The sequence below is a fragment of the Podarcis muralis genome, chromosome 12, assembly GCF_964188315.1.
Source record: "Podarcis muralis chromosome 12, rPodMur119.hap1.1, whole genome shotgun sequence".
In the NCBI taxonomy this organism is placed as follows: domain Eukaryota; kingdom Metazoa; phylum Chordata; class Lepidosauria; order Squamata; family Lacertidae; genus Podarcis; species Podarcis muralis.
In genome coordinates this window covers 8,644,629-8,658,127 of record NC_135666.1, presented here as the reverse complement: position 1 = coordinate 8,658,127, position 13,499 = coordinate 8,644,629, and the positions used below count along the sequence as shown (strand labels likewise).

Genomic DNA, 13,499 nt, shown 5'->3' with positions numbered 1-13,499 from the left:
TCGCGCCTCTAGCTGCAGCAACTTCAAAAGAAACAATTAGAAGGAAGCTAATGCACATATTTCAAGGAAGAAGGGGGGAGTAAAGACTGCTAACTGAAGAGATCTCTGATAAACAAGACGGGTCGGAGGAACAAGAATAAATCATGAGAAGACACACCAAGGCTCGGTATGTTCGGCAACGGGACTGGATGGGGGAGGGGGAAAAACTTTACTTTCTTTTCTCTATGTGATTAACCAAGAATCCCCCCCCCCCCCACATCACAAGTCAGAAATGCCGTTTAAATGACTTAAACTGTGGATTTAAGACTGTGTGGAGATAATTTTCTAACCAAAGCATGTTTCAAGAAGATCGTGCAGAGCATAAGAGCTTTGGAATGATGCAGCAAAAAATGCCGTCGCCATTTTGGCAAGTTCTGTCAGAAGACTTATGTCTGGGAGGAGGAACATATCTATTTTTATATTGTGGGTGAGCCTCCTCAGAGGGACTAAAGAGCAACAGATTTGTGAGATTAATGATGGAAAGAGTGCTGTTACTTATGAAAGTGATGATATATGGAAACCATCTTGATATGATGATTGGAGGAACGGAAAAATTCACACAGGATTATAATTGGTGTTTACCTGCTTAAGGAGATTATCAGAAGAGATCATAAAGAAAAAAAGAAAAATATACGAACAAGATGAGGTATGGAAACAGCAAGATAAGATTGGATAGAATTATGAACATTATTTGGACAGATTTGTGGATATTAACACAGCAGCAAGAAGATGATTGGAATCCCCTTCAGAACTTGAAATATGAGTCCCCCCAACAAAAAATTAAAATTCGGCTTTGTAATTCAGAATTTATGTGATGTGATTTGATTTGATTTGATTGGTTGGGTAATAATTTTTTTTTTTTAAAGAATTATCTCATTATCCCTCTAGCTTTCTTCAAAAACGTTTGCAGAGGTGGCTAGAGCCTGACCAACTCTGTAAAGAGTCTTGAAGGAAGCAGCCCCCTCCCTGCCTGGTAGGATTTTGTGGGTGGGTGGAGAGACATGTATTCTACAACATGTCCACGATGCTTACTTTGCCGAAGCTTTATTAGGCATTACAAATAAAGACGATCCTAAAAACATCCACGTATAATTTTTAAAAAAATATATACAAATAAACAGCCATGTAAATAATAATAATAAAATATAATAATCCTTGTAATGACAAGTATTTTCATTGGAGTTTCTTCCCACTAAATAGTGCCGTTCACTATTGAGAAACTATTGATAAAAGCTCAGCCATCCTTGCAGTTAAAGGGTAAAGGTAAAGGGACCCCTGACCATTAGGTCCAGTCACAGACGACTCTGGGGTTGCGGCGCTCATCTCGCTTTACTGGCCGGGGGAGCCGGCGTACATGTGGCATGACTAAGCCACTTCTGGCGAACCAGAGCAGCACACGGAAACACCGTTTACCTTCCCGCCAGAGTGGTACCTATTTATCTACTTTCACCTTGACGTGCTTTCGAACTGCTAGGTTGGCAGGAGCAGGGACTGAGCAACGGGAGCTCACCCCGTTGCAGGGATTCGAACCGCCGACCTTCTGATTGGCAAGTCCTAGGCTCCGTGGTTTACACCACAGCGCCACCCGCGTCCCTAAGGGAAGTCATAGTATCGCTCTATTCTGCCTTGGTCAGACCACACCTGGAATACTGTGTCCAGTTCTGGGCACGGCAATTTAAGGATATTGACAGAGGAGGGCAACCAAGATGATAAAGGGTCTAGAAACGGTTGAGGGAGTTCGGCATGATTAGCCTGGAAAAGAGGGGACAGAGGGGAGATGGGAGAGCCATCTTTAAGTATCTCAAGGGCTGTCCAATGGAAGATGGAGCAAGCTTGTTTTCTCCTGCTCTGGAGGCTAGGACCCGAACCAATGGATTCAAGTTACAAGACAGGAGATTCCAACAAAACCTCAAGAAGAACTTTCTGATAGTAAGAGCTGCTTGACAGTCATGCTGGGGACTGAACCTGCGACCTTCTGCTTGCAAGGGTGACAGATGCTCTATCACCGAGCTACAGCCTTTCCCCCTGTTGACAAAAAGCCCAACCGTGCTTGGAAAGTGATAGGTTCCCCAGCCCTGCATTTATCCTTGAACATGTATCTCTCCCCCTACTGCTTTTCCATTCCTGGTTTCAGTTAAAAAGGTAAAGGTACCCCTGCCTGTACGGGCAAGTCGTGACCGACTCTAGGGTTGCGCGCTCATCTCGCTCAAGAGGCCGTGAGCCAGCGCCGTCCGAAGACACTTCCGGATCACGTGGCCAGCGTGACGAAGCTGCAACTGGAGAGCCAGCACCAGCACAGCACACAGAAACGCCGTTTACCTTCCCGCTATAAAGCGGTACCTACCGTATTTTTCGCCCCATAGGACACACCGGCCCATAGGACGCATCAAGTTTTTTGGGGGGGAAATAAAGAAAAAAAAATTATTTCCCCCCCCCCAGGCGCTTGTGGGGCCGGCAGCGGGGAGAAGCGCTCTTCTCCCCGCAGTCCGCCTTCAGATCAGGTCCGGGGACAGCGGGAAGACGCGCTGCGTCTCCCAGCTGTCCCCGGAGCTTGTGGGACAGGCAGCGGGGAGAAGCGCTCTTCTCCCTGCCGCCAGCCTTGAGAACAGGTCCGGGGACAGCAGGAAGATGCGCTGCGTCTCCCAGCTGTCCCCGGAGCTTGCGGGGCAGGCAGCGGGTAGAAGCGCTCTTCTCCCCGCCACCCGCCTTCAGATCAGGTCCGAGGACAGCGGGAAGACGCGCTGCGTCTCCCAGCTGTCCCCGGAGCTTGCGGGGCAGGCAGCGGGTAGAAGCGCTCTTCTCCCCGCCACCCGCCTTCAGATCAGGTCCGAGGACAGCGGGAAGACGCGCTGCGTCTCCCAGCTGTCCCCGGAGCTTGCGGGGCAGGCAGTGGGGAGAAGCGCTCTTCTCCCTGCCGCCAGCCTTGAGAACAGGTCCGGGGACAGAAGGACAGGTAGCAGGGAGAAGCGCTCTTCTCCCCGCCACCCACCTTCAGATCAGGTCCGAGGACATCGGGAAGACGCGCTGCGTCTCCCAGCTGTCCCCGGAGCTTGCGGGGCAGGCAGCGGGGAGAAGCACTCTTCTCCCTGCCGCCAGCCTTGAGAACAGGTCCGGGGACAGCAGGACAGGTAGCGGGGAGAAGCGCTCTTCTCCCCGCCACCCGCCTTCAGATCAGGTCCGAGGACAGCGGGAAGACGCGTTGCGTCTCCCAGCTGTCCCCGGAGCTTGCGGGGCAGGCAGTGGGGAGAAGCGCTCTTCTCTCCGCCACCCGCCTTCAGATCAGGTCCGGGGACAGCGGGAAGACGCGCTGCGTCTCCCAGCTGTCCCCGGAGCTTGCGGGGCAGGCAGCGTGGAGAAGCGCTCTTCTCCCTGCCGCCAGCCTTGAGATCAGGTCCGGGGACAGCGGGAAGACGCACTGCGTCTCCCAGCTGTCCCCCGGAGCTTGCGGGGCAGGCAGCGGGGAGAAGCGCTCTTCTCCCTGCCGCCAGCCTTGAGATCAGGTCCGGGGACAGCGGGAAGACGCACTGCGTCTCCCAGCTGTCCCCGGAGCTTGCGGAGCAGGCAGCGGGGAGAAGCGCTCTTCTCCCTGCCGCCAGCCTTGAGAACAGGTCCGGGGACAGCAGGAAGACGCGCTGCGTCTCCCTGCTGTCCCCAGAGCTTGCAGGACAGGTAGCGGGGAGAAGCGCTCTTCTCCCCACCGCCCGCCTTCAGATCAGGTCCGGGGACAGCGGGAAGACGCGCTGCGTCTTCCCGCTGTCCCCGGAGCTTGCGGGGCAGGCAGCGGGGAGAAGCGCTCTTCTCTCCGCCACCCGCCTTCAGATCAGGTCCGGGGACAGCGGGAAGACGCGCTGCGTCTCCCAGCTGTCCCCGGAGCTTGCGGGGCAGGCAGCGGGGAGAAGCGCTCTTCTCCCCACCACCCGCCTTCAGATCAGGTCCGGGGACAGCGGGAAGACGCTGTCCCCGGAGCTTGCGGGGCTCGCGGCGGGGTCTCCCCGCCGCCAGCCTCCAAACCACTTCGGCAGACAGCGGGATGGTGGCGTTCCGCCTCCCTCTGTCCCCCGACCTTGGTGGGGCTGGTGCTGGGGCTCTCCTGAAGCCTGGAGAGCGAGAGGGGTCGGTGCGTACCGACCCCTCTCGCTCTCCTGGCTTCAGTGAAAGCCTGCATTCGCCCCATAAGACGCACACACATTTCCCCTTCATTTTTGGAGGGGGAAAAGTGCGTCTTATAGGGCGAAAAATACGGTATTTATCTACTTGCACTTAGGGGTGCTTTCAAACTGCTAGGTGGGCAGGAGTTGGGACCAAACGACGGGAGCTCACCCCTCCACGGGGATTTGAAGCGCCGACCTTACGATCAGCAAGTCCTAGGCACTGAGGTTTTACCCACTGAGTCCTAGGCACTGAGGTTTCAGTTATTGCGAGTTAATTCAGTGCTGACTGAGCCCATTTGCTGACATTTCGGGCAGGAGAATTAAGTGTGTGTGTGTGTGATTGCAAAGGTTTGGGTTCAGCTTGGTTTCTGGTCATGCCAGCTTGCTTAAAGGAGTAGTATTACGAGCCTCTCTCTTGTTTACACACCGGCGGTTGAGAGGAGACAGCACACCCGCTCTCCCCCAGCCTGCTTTAGAACTGAGCCGAGGAAGAATTAAACCCACTAGAATTTCATTTGCCTTTCGCTGCTTCCCTCGTGCGCCTGGAGACTTAATCCTTCCAACATACAGTGGTGGGGCACATGCTTCAATAATTATATATGTACACATATACCCAGCCTCTTTGCATCAGGAGTTTCACTTAAGGCAAAAAATGGGCATGCCCTTTTGCAGGGATTTCTGCAATTGATTAAGTCGCTCGCCGGGAGCCCAATTTCCCCCAGACGCCATATGTTAATCAAATGCTAGAATCCCTTTAGAGCACAGGGCGAAATGTGGGATATTTACTTATTTATGGCATGTATTACTTAGGCTTCTCAGATGCCTCGTGAACAAGGTCTCTGGGCATCACGCACGTCAGTGAGAAATGTGACCAATTAGACGGCGCTCTAAGCAAGATAAAATAAAAAGTGACAATAAACCTCAAGAATCCAACACAGGCTAAAACCGACCAATGTAAAACCCAACAGAAATCACAGGAGCTAAAGACAACTCCAAAAAAGCAGGCCCTGGAAGCAACAGCCATACCAGAGAGGGAGACAGAGAAATCTAGGCCACCTTTGCACCAGTCCAGGGAAGGTTTGGACCGGGTTGGAGTGTCACTCGCCCCAATCCTGCCTGCCTCCCGTCAGGACAGAACCCCCACACAAAAAGGTTGTGGACTGTACTCTGTTTCCAACTGGTTCCATCACTTCCTGGTGGAATCCTGCTGATCAGAAGGTCGGCACTTCGAATCCCCGTGACGGGGTGAGCTCCCGTTGCTCGGTCCCTGCTCCTGCCATCCTAGCAGTTCAAAAGCATGTCAAAGTGCAAGTAGATAAATAGGTACCACTCCGGCGGGAAGGTAAACGGCATTTCCGTGCGCTGCTCTGGTTCGCCAGAAGCGGCTTAGTCATGCTGGCCACATGATCCGGAAGTGCAAGTAGATAAATAGGTACTGCTCCGGTGGGAAGGTAAACGCCGTTTCCATGTGCTGCTCTGGTTTGCCAGAAGCGGCTTAGTCATGCTGGCCACATGATCCGGAAGCTGTACGCCGTCTCCCTCAGCCAATAAAGCGAGATGAGCGCCGCAACCCCAGAGTCGGTCATGACTGGACCTAATGGTCAGGGGTCCCTTTACCTTTACCTTTAACCATATGCCTCTGGGAAGCCCACATGCAGGACCCAGGACCTGAGCTTAACAGGCCTCTCCCCATCCACGATTCCCAGCAAAATGGTTGTTGACTGTACTCTGTTTCCAACTGGTGTCTTTCCCAGCACTTCCTGATGGAATCCTGGAACTTCCCAGACCACAGACATTTTTTGGACCCACGTTTGCGTTTTCTAGGCAGCAACAACATGATAACATGGGGGAAGCTTTGGAGAACAACTAATACAGCGAAATGATCTGTGGATGGCCCAGTATGAATCTGCCATTGGTTCAAATCCCTGCAACGGGGTGAGCTCCCGTTGTTCGGTCCCAGCTCCTGCCAACCTAGCAGTTCGAAAGCACGTCAAAAAGTGCAAGTAGATATATAGGTGCCACTCTGGCGGGAAAGTAAATGGTGTTTCTGTGCGCTGCTCTGGTTTCACCAGAAGCGGCTTAGTTATGCTGGCCACATAACCTGGAAAAACTGTCTGCAGACAAACATCAGCTCCCTCAGCCTGTAAAGCGAGATGAGCGCCACAACCCCAGAGTCGTCTGCGACCGGACTTAACTGTCAGGGGTCCTTTATCTTTACTTTTATACATCATTTTCATAACATTTTCTTTTAATGCACCGCATGCTGTAAATTTCATGGTGCATGCTCATTATGCATTGCTGAGCCGTTTGACGCAGCGCTAAGTGGATGCAGCAGGTATTGGATAAAATGAAGCCACTTTTTTCTAGAATGGTAATATACCTCTATTCTCAGCAACCAGGTTGGGAAAATAAATGAACTGTCTAATGAACACACACAGAGAGATACTCCCTTTCCCTCTGACATATGCTTTGGCCACATAACCCAGAAAAACTGTCTGTGGAAGCGGACAAACACCAGCTCCCTCAGCCAGTAAAGCAAGATGAGCTCTGCAACCCAAGTCGTTCGCAACTGGACTTAACTGTCAGGGGTCCTTACCTTTTTTATGACTTCCCTTGATCGGGACATTCTATTTCTGTTAGTGCAGCCGAGAGTAGCATTAGCTATTCTTTGCTGCTGCATCAAACAGTTGATTGACCTCCCTGTCAAGATCTGAGCTTGTTATATTTACTCTGAACCTCTCGATTCTTTCCATCCTCTCTCCTCTCTTCGTTGCTTTTCATGTTCTCCATTCCTATTCAAATCTGCAAGTGATCATAGAACAGCCTGATCTTTGTGTTTATTTTCAGACATGACCTGTCCATATGGGAATGCGATTTATTAATGACAAATCATTCAGCCTCCTGGAGGAAGCTCATGTCCAGCTTACAGGTTTTCCGTGGGCCTCTACTTGGCCCCTGTGAGAACAGGCCTGATCTAACAGGACTCTGCCCAAGTGTGTGTGTTTATGGATTAATAGAATTCCAGGACTGGCAATACCCTACAAGTTGTTGTTCTTGTTTAGTCGTGTCCGCCTCTTCGTGACCCCGTGGACCAGAGCACGCCAGGCACTCCTGTCTTCCACTGCCTCCCGCAGTTTGGTCAAACTCATGCTGGTAGCTTTGAGAACACTGTCCAACCATCTCGTCCTCTGTCATCCCCTTCTCCTTGTGCCCTCCATCTTTCCCAACATCAGGGTCTTTTCCAGGGAGTCTTCTCTTCTCATGAGGTGGCCAAAGTATTGGAGCCTCAGCTTCAGGATCTGTCCTTCCAGTGAGCACTCAGGGCTGATTTCCTTCAGAATTGAGAGGTTTGATCTTCTTGCAGTCCATGGGACTCTCAAGAGTCTCCTCCAGCACCATAATTCAAAAGCATCCATTCTCCGGCGATCAGCCTTCTTTATTATCCAGCTCTCACTTTCATACATCACTATTGGGAAAACCATAGCTTTAACTATACAGACGTTTGTCGGCAAGGTGATGTCTCTGCTTTTTAAGATGCTGTCTAGCGGGTGTGCAGCAGGGAAGCGGTGCTGGGTCTGACTTGGGAGAGGAGCCCAGTGATTTGTGGGGACCTGTACCAGCCAGAAGGCAAGAGTTGGAGGCAGGGGGGAAAGCTTCAGAGCTGGAGGGTGGAGCACAGGGTGGGTTGGAGGAAGAGGCAGGTCAGGCAGGTGAAGGGCCGGGTGCATCTCCACTCTCTCCTGCACCACCCTCTCCCAGAACCAGCAGCGGACTGAAGAGGGATGAGCAGAGCCAGCTTCCATGCAGGCATAGTCTCTGTGTGCATGCAGCCCCATCGGGCGAAGGTACATAAACTGGTGGAGGGGGGTGTCCTCTGTTGCTGCAACTGCTCCATAGTGCACAGACCTGGGAATAACTGCCTAGCTGTTAGATTGGTGTGCATAAGTCTCCAGAGCTGTAGAAGTGACTGTGTCATTTTTGACAATAAAGAGACAGCTTTTTCCGTGTGCATTCCTTTGGCGGGGAAGCACCCTTGACAGATTACGCTCTTTAAATTAGAATGGCAATGGCCCAACTAGCCCAGCATCCTGTTTTTACAGTGGCTAACCAGATGAAGGGACGTGGGTGGTGCTGTAGGTTAAACCACAGAGCCTAGGACTTGCCAATCAGAAGGTCAGCAGTTCGAATCCCCGTGACGGGGTGAGCTCCCGTTGCTTGGTCCCTGCTCCTGCCAACCTAGCAGTTTGAAAGCACGTCAAAGTGCAAGTAGATAAATAGGTACTGCTCCGGTGGGAAGGTAAACGCCGTTTCCATGTGCTGCTCTGGTTTGCCAGAAGCGGCTTAGTCATGCTGGCCACATGATCTGGAAGCTGTACACCGTCTCCCTCAGCCAATAAAGCGAGATGAGCGCCGCAACCCCAGAGTCGGTCACGACTGGACCTAATGGTCAGGGGTCCCTTTACCTTTACCTTTAACCATATGCCTCTGGGAAGTCCACATGCAGGACCCAGGACCTGAGCTTAACAGGCCTCTCCCCATCCACGATGCCCAGCAGATTCGCAGTTCCCAGTGTCTCCAACAGCAGAACCTAGTTGTCATGGCAAGTAGCCATTATACTCCATGAATCTGTCTTTATGAATTTATCCAATGCCAACCAAATTGTAGTCCATCATTACATCTTGAGATAGTGAGTTCTGTCCTTTATGCGTTGTGCGCTTTTGTCTGTTTTGAATCTTCATAGGATGGCTCTTGAGTGCTGGTATTATGAGAGGGGGAGGAAAACAGGTCCATCTACTGCAATATTGTCAATGCTGGCTGGTGCCGTCTCTCAAGAGTGTCAGGCATCTCCTTCCCAGCCTTGGAGATGCCAGGAATTGAACCTTGGAGCTTTTGCATGAAAACTTTGTCTTCTACAAGTGAGCTGTGGTCCTTGCCCAAAGCGGAGACACTGGGAGCGGGGGGTGGACACAAATAGAGCAACTAGTCCCATAGACAAGATGCACCACGTGTTTCGTTTCAAAGAGAATAAGGAGCAAGTACCATATTTTTCGCTCCATAAGGCGCACCAGACCATAGGCTACACCTAGTTTTTAGAGGGGGAAATCAAGAAAAAAAATCTTATTTCCCCCCCAGCCCCAAAGAGCAGCGTACAGGCTGCACGCAACCTCTCCCTACCGGAAGGGGTTGCACATGGCCATGCAACAAGCCAAGACAGTCTTGGCTTCCTCTTTAGCTGCGCGCAACCTCTCCAGCTGGGAGAGGCTGCACGGGGCTAAAGAAGCCATAGCTGCATGCAGCCTCTCCCTGCCGGAGGGGCTGCGTGCAGCTATCCCTGAAGCCTTCGGAGCACAGTGCAAGTTCCCACTGCACTCCTCAGTATTCGGGCTCCTTTTGCTGAAGCCAGGAGAGCAAGACTCTCCTGGCTTCAGCAAAAGGAACCTGAAGCCTCCAGAACGCAGCGGGAACTCGCGCTGCACTCCGAAGGCTTCAGGCGGCTATCCCTGAAGCCTGGAGAGGGAGAGGGGTCGGTGCGCACCGACGCCTCTCGCTCTCCAGGCTTCAGTGAAAGCAACGCGAAGCCTCTGGAGTGCGGAGGGAGCACTCCCTCTGCACTTTGGAGGCTTCGCGTTGCTATCGCTGAAACCAAGGAGCCTGCATTCGCTCCATAGGATGCACACACATTTCCCCTTAATTTTTGGAGGGGGGAAATTGCGTCCTATAGAGCCAAAAATATGGTACTTGATTTTAGCCTTGTTGGGAATCTGATAAATGGACTGTGATGGGAACATCTTTCAATAAACTGTGCTGGGAACCCTTGTTCAAGCCAAGGAGTGGTGCTGGAAACATTATTTATAGAGCTGAGTTGGACATTTGATGTCAAGAAACTGACCTGTAGCTTTTGATTGACTGTAAACGGAGCCGAGGCTGTTGAATTAATGAACTCGGCAAGGATTGAGCTTGGGAGTTTGAATTGATGGGAATCTGTTATTGGGAGACTGGTTTACCACACGTTCGAATGACGGGCAATAAAGGTGTAATTTTGTTTTGGGGGTGAGCAAGTCGTATGGAATTGTCATGGCCAGAAAGAAGTGGTAGAAGGGAGAGATGTTGGCAGGTGATAGATTTTGTGGACTATATCCAATCAGAATGTGGTTTCAACAGCAGAGAAGAAAATGCATTTTGATTGATTGGATGGTGACGATTTAGCTTCTTGGAAACTCTTATCAGAGTTAAAGATGTAAAAGAAACTATAAGAAAAGTCTGAGCAGTAAGTTAAAATATGGCTTCAGGCCCAGTTGGCTTTTCCTGTGAATATTATCAGTAATATAAAAGCATCTTGTCATTCAAAGTAACATTGGGTATGTATGACTACTTAGTGGAGGATACAGCCCCTGAGAGAACCATTATATTAAAACCTAAGTTTGGAGGGGATCTCTTGTAGATTGGACTATTCAGACCAATATCTCTGGATTATAAAATGTTGGGTGGCCATGTTGTCTTTCACCTAAACATATTACTAAGGGGGAAGGTTGCTTTGTATAGAACAGTTTTCCTCCCCAAGTGTGGTACTCCTCCCTGCTGAGATATATGAAAGGGTTTCAAAGGGTATGTGGCCTAATTTTTTATTTTAATTTATCATAGAAAAAATATTATTCTTAAAACCAAATTACCTTCACCTGAGAAGGCGAAGGCTAAACTCCCGGAAGTCATACACGATTATCGCAAGTTTGGGAAACCCTGGTATAGAAGATTATCTGGTAAAGTAATGTGACAATCACAGTGTAAGAGATAATGATAGATCAAGACTAGTGCTTAGATATTGATACACAAAAGGCATTTGCTCAAGTAGAATGGACTTTTTTTGAAGAGAGTTATTGTTATGTTTGGAATGGGAGAAAAATGATTGCGTATAGATTTCCTTGTCGTATGATAAAAGGCCAGTGTTTGGCTATGCATTAACAACTACCGTATTTTTCTGTGTATAAGACTAGGTTTCCCCCCCTAAAAAATAATGTCACAAATTAGGGGGCGTCTTATACACGGGGCCATCTCCCCCCATTTTCTTAAATCTGAGTCCCCCAAAATAGGGGGTGTCTTATACATGGGGGCATCTTATAGACGGAAAAACTTCCAATCAAACTGTACTTTAAAAAGGAACAATGCACTGTTACGCTTTTCCCCAATTTGTAATCGACCAGGGTGTAAATTATATGACTGCATTATCTTGATAGTTCATGACACTGTGGAATTTGTAATAATCACTTTTGTATTTTGAAAATATAAATAAGAAACAAAGAGCTTAGCTTAGTTGACTCGGGACCCTGCTTTGCTGAGCTCACCTAAGGGAACTCGATAATAAAGTTTTGTGCTGATCTGCACCGATCAGGCCAAATCTGGAGTACAATTTGGGGCGACACAGTTTAGGATGGACATTGACAAACTAGGGCTTCATCCACAAGAGGGAAACCATGGTGCAGAAAGCTCTGGAAGCCATTTCCTGTGAAGACCAGTTGAAAAAACTAGGTATGTTCAGCCTGGGTAGTGGGAAGGTTAAGGGTCGGTGTGGCAGGTGTATTCCAGTATCTGTCAAGGTAGAATATGGAGAAGACACGTTCTCTGTTGCCCAGAGGGCTAGAGCTAGTGGATTGGAATGGCAAGGAAGCGTATTTCACCTGAACATTGGGAGAGACCTAACAGCTGTTCGGCCATGAAACAGGTTGCCTTGGAATTTAACAGGTTGTCCTTCACTGGTGACGCTGTGGGTTAAACCACAGAGCCTAGGACTTGCCGATCAGAAGGCCGGCGGTTCGAATCCCCGCGACGGGGTGAGCTCCCGTTGCTCGGTCCCTGCTCCTGCCAACCTAGCAGTTCGAAAGCATGTCAAAGTAGATAAATAGGTACCACTCCAGCGGGAAGGTAAATCGCATTTCCGTGCGCTGCTCTGGTTCCCCAGAAGCAGCTTAGTCATGCTGGCCGCATGACCCGGAAGCTGTATGCCGGCTCCCTCGGCCAATAAAGCGAGAAGAGCACCACAACCCCAGAGTCGGCCATGACTGGACCTAATAGTCAGGGGTCCCTTTACCTTTACCTTCGCCAGTGGCATTTCAGCAGAGGCTGCATAGCCGGTGTGGAAGCTGAGAGCCTTGCCTTCTATCCTGCACCACACACTTTGACCTTTGGCTCCATCCAACACCTGTAGGCGGCCCTCAGAAGATCAGTCAGGAGGGAAGGAGGCCATCAAACTTGAAAGGGTTCCATGGCCTTGTTTGACTGCGTTTTGTGCCGTCCCTGCAAGAGACAGGGACAACTCCTGTGGTGTTCGTCTGGACGCCATTTTGCATCCTCCACAACGCCCCAGACCCGGCATCCTTCCAGGGCATTGTGGGGCATGTGTACAGGGGTGAGGATGTCATAAAGAACGACGGAGTTCTTTTATCCCACTTAGGGAGGTGGGATGAAAGAAAAGGAAAAGAGAACCATCAAAGAAAAAGGTCTCGGGGAAAATCTAGGTCGCTTCTGTTTCTTGTACCGAAGGCATTCTGAGATAATCAGTGTGAAATGCTTTGCAGATGCAGTGAAAAGGTCTGTGTCGATGTCAAATACTTGCAACTCCCTCCCATCTTGCTTCAGGCAGGCATTGGGTCTTTTCAGCACCTATCAAAACCTATCCTTTTTCAACAGGCCTTTCAAACAGAGGTGGTGGTGGTGTTTTTTAACCCAGCCTGTAATCTGTATTGGTTTTGAAATTGTTCTTATATATGAAATCCTGTTATGTGTGTTTTTGATGCTAAATTGCTTTGAGATGTTTCATAGGGTGTGATTCATAAACGGAATGAATTATTGCTATCATTATTAGCTCCCTTCTCTGCACTATCCAGTGTAACCTCCTTGGCAATTTGTTGGGGCGCCTTGTTTGCTGTAGTGCCTTCCTTTTATCTTGCAAAAAATGGCAATAGCCTGATTCCCCACCCTCTATTTGCATAGCTGTCAACCTTCTCTTTTTTGCCGGAAATTCCCTTATTTCAGCGCCGTTTCCCGCTGCTTCTCGCTGCTATCCCGGATTGTTAGATATCCCGTAGACTCTTTCTGGGACAGGTGAGGCTGCTGATCCCTTATTTTCAAATCTGAAAGCTGACAGCTATGTATTTACATTTTGGGATGTTGCAAACATTGAAGGCAGAGAAGCAGTCTGGGCTTCATTCCCATCACTCCTGCAGGAAAAAATCTGCCCCTCAGCTCTAACCAAGGAGCAAAATGCCTTTGGGTGTTAAGAACTTTTGTTCTGGAAGTGACCTTGTTGAGAGGAAT

The 13,499-nt window shown here is 49.9% G+C and overlaps 1 protein-coding gene across 5 annotated transcripts in view; it reads left to right on the top strand.

Moving 5' to 3' along the window:
* MINDY4 (MINDY lysine 48 deubiquitinase 4) overlaps positions 1-13,499 on the top strand; it is a 95,858-nt gene that overhangs the window by 64,398 nt on the left and 17,961 nt on the right. The window lies entirely within an intron of this gene.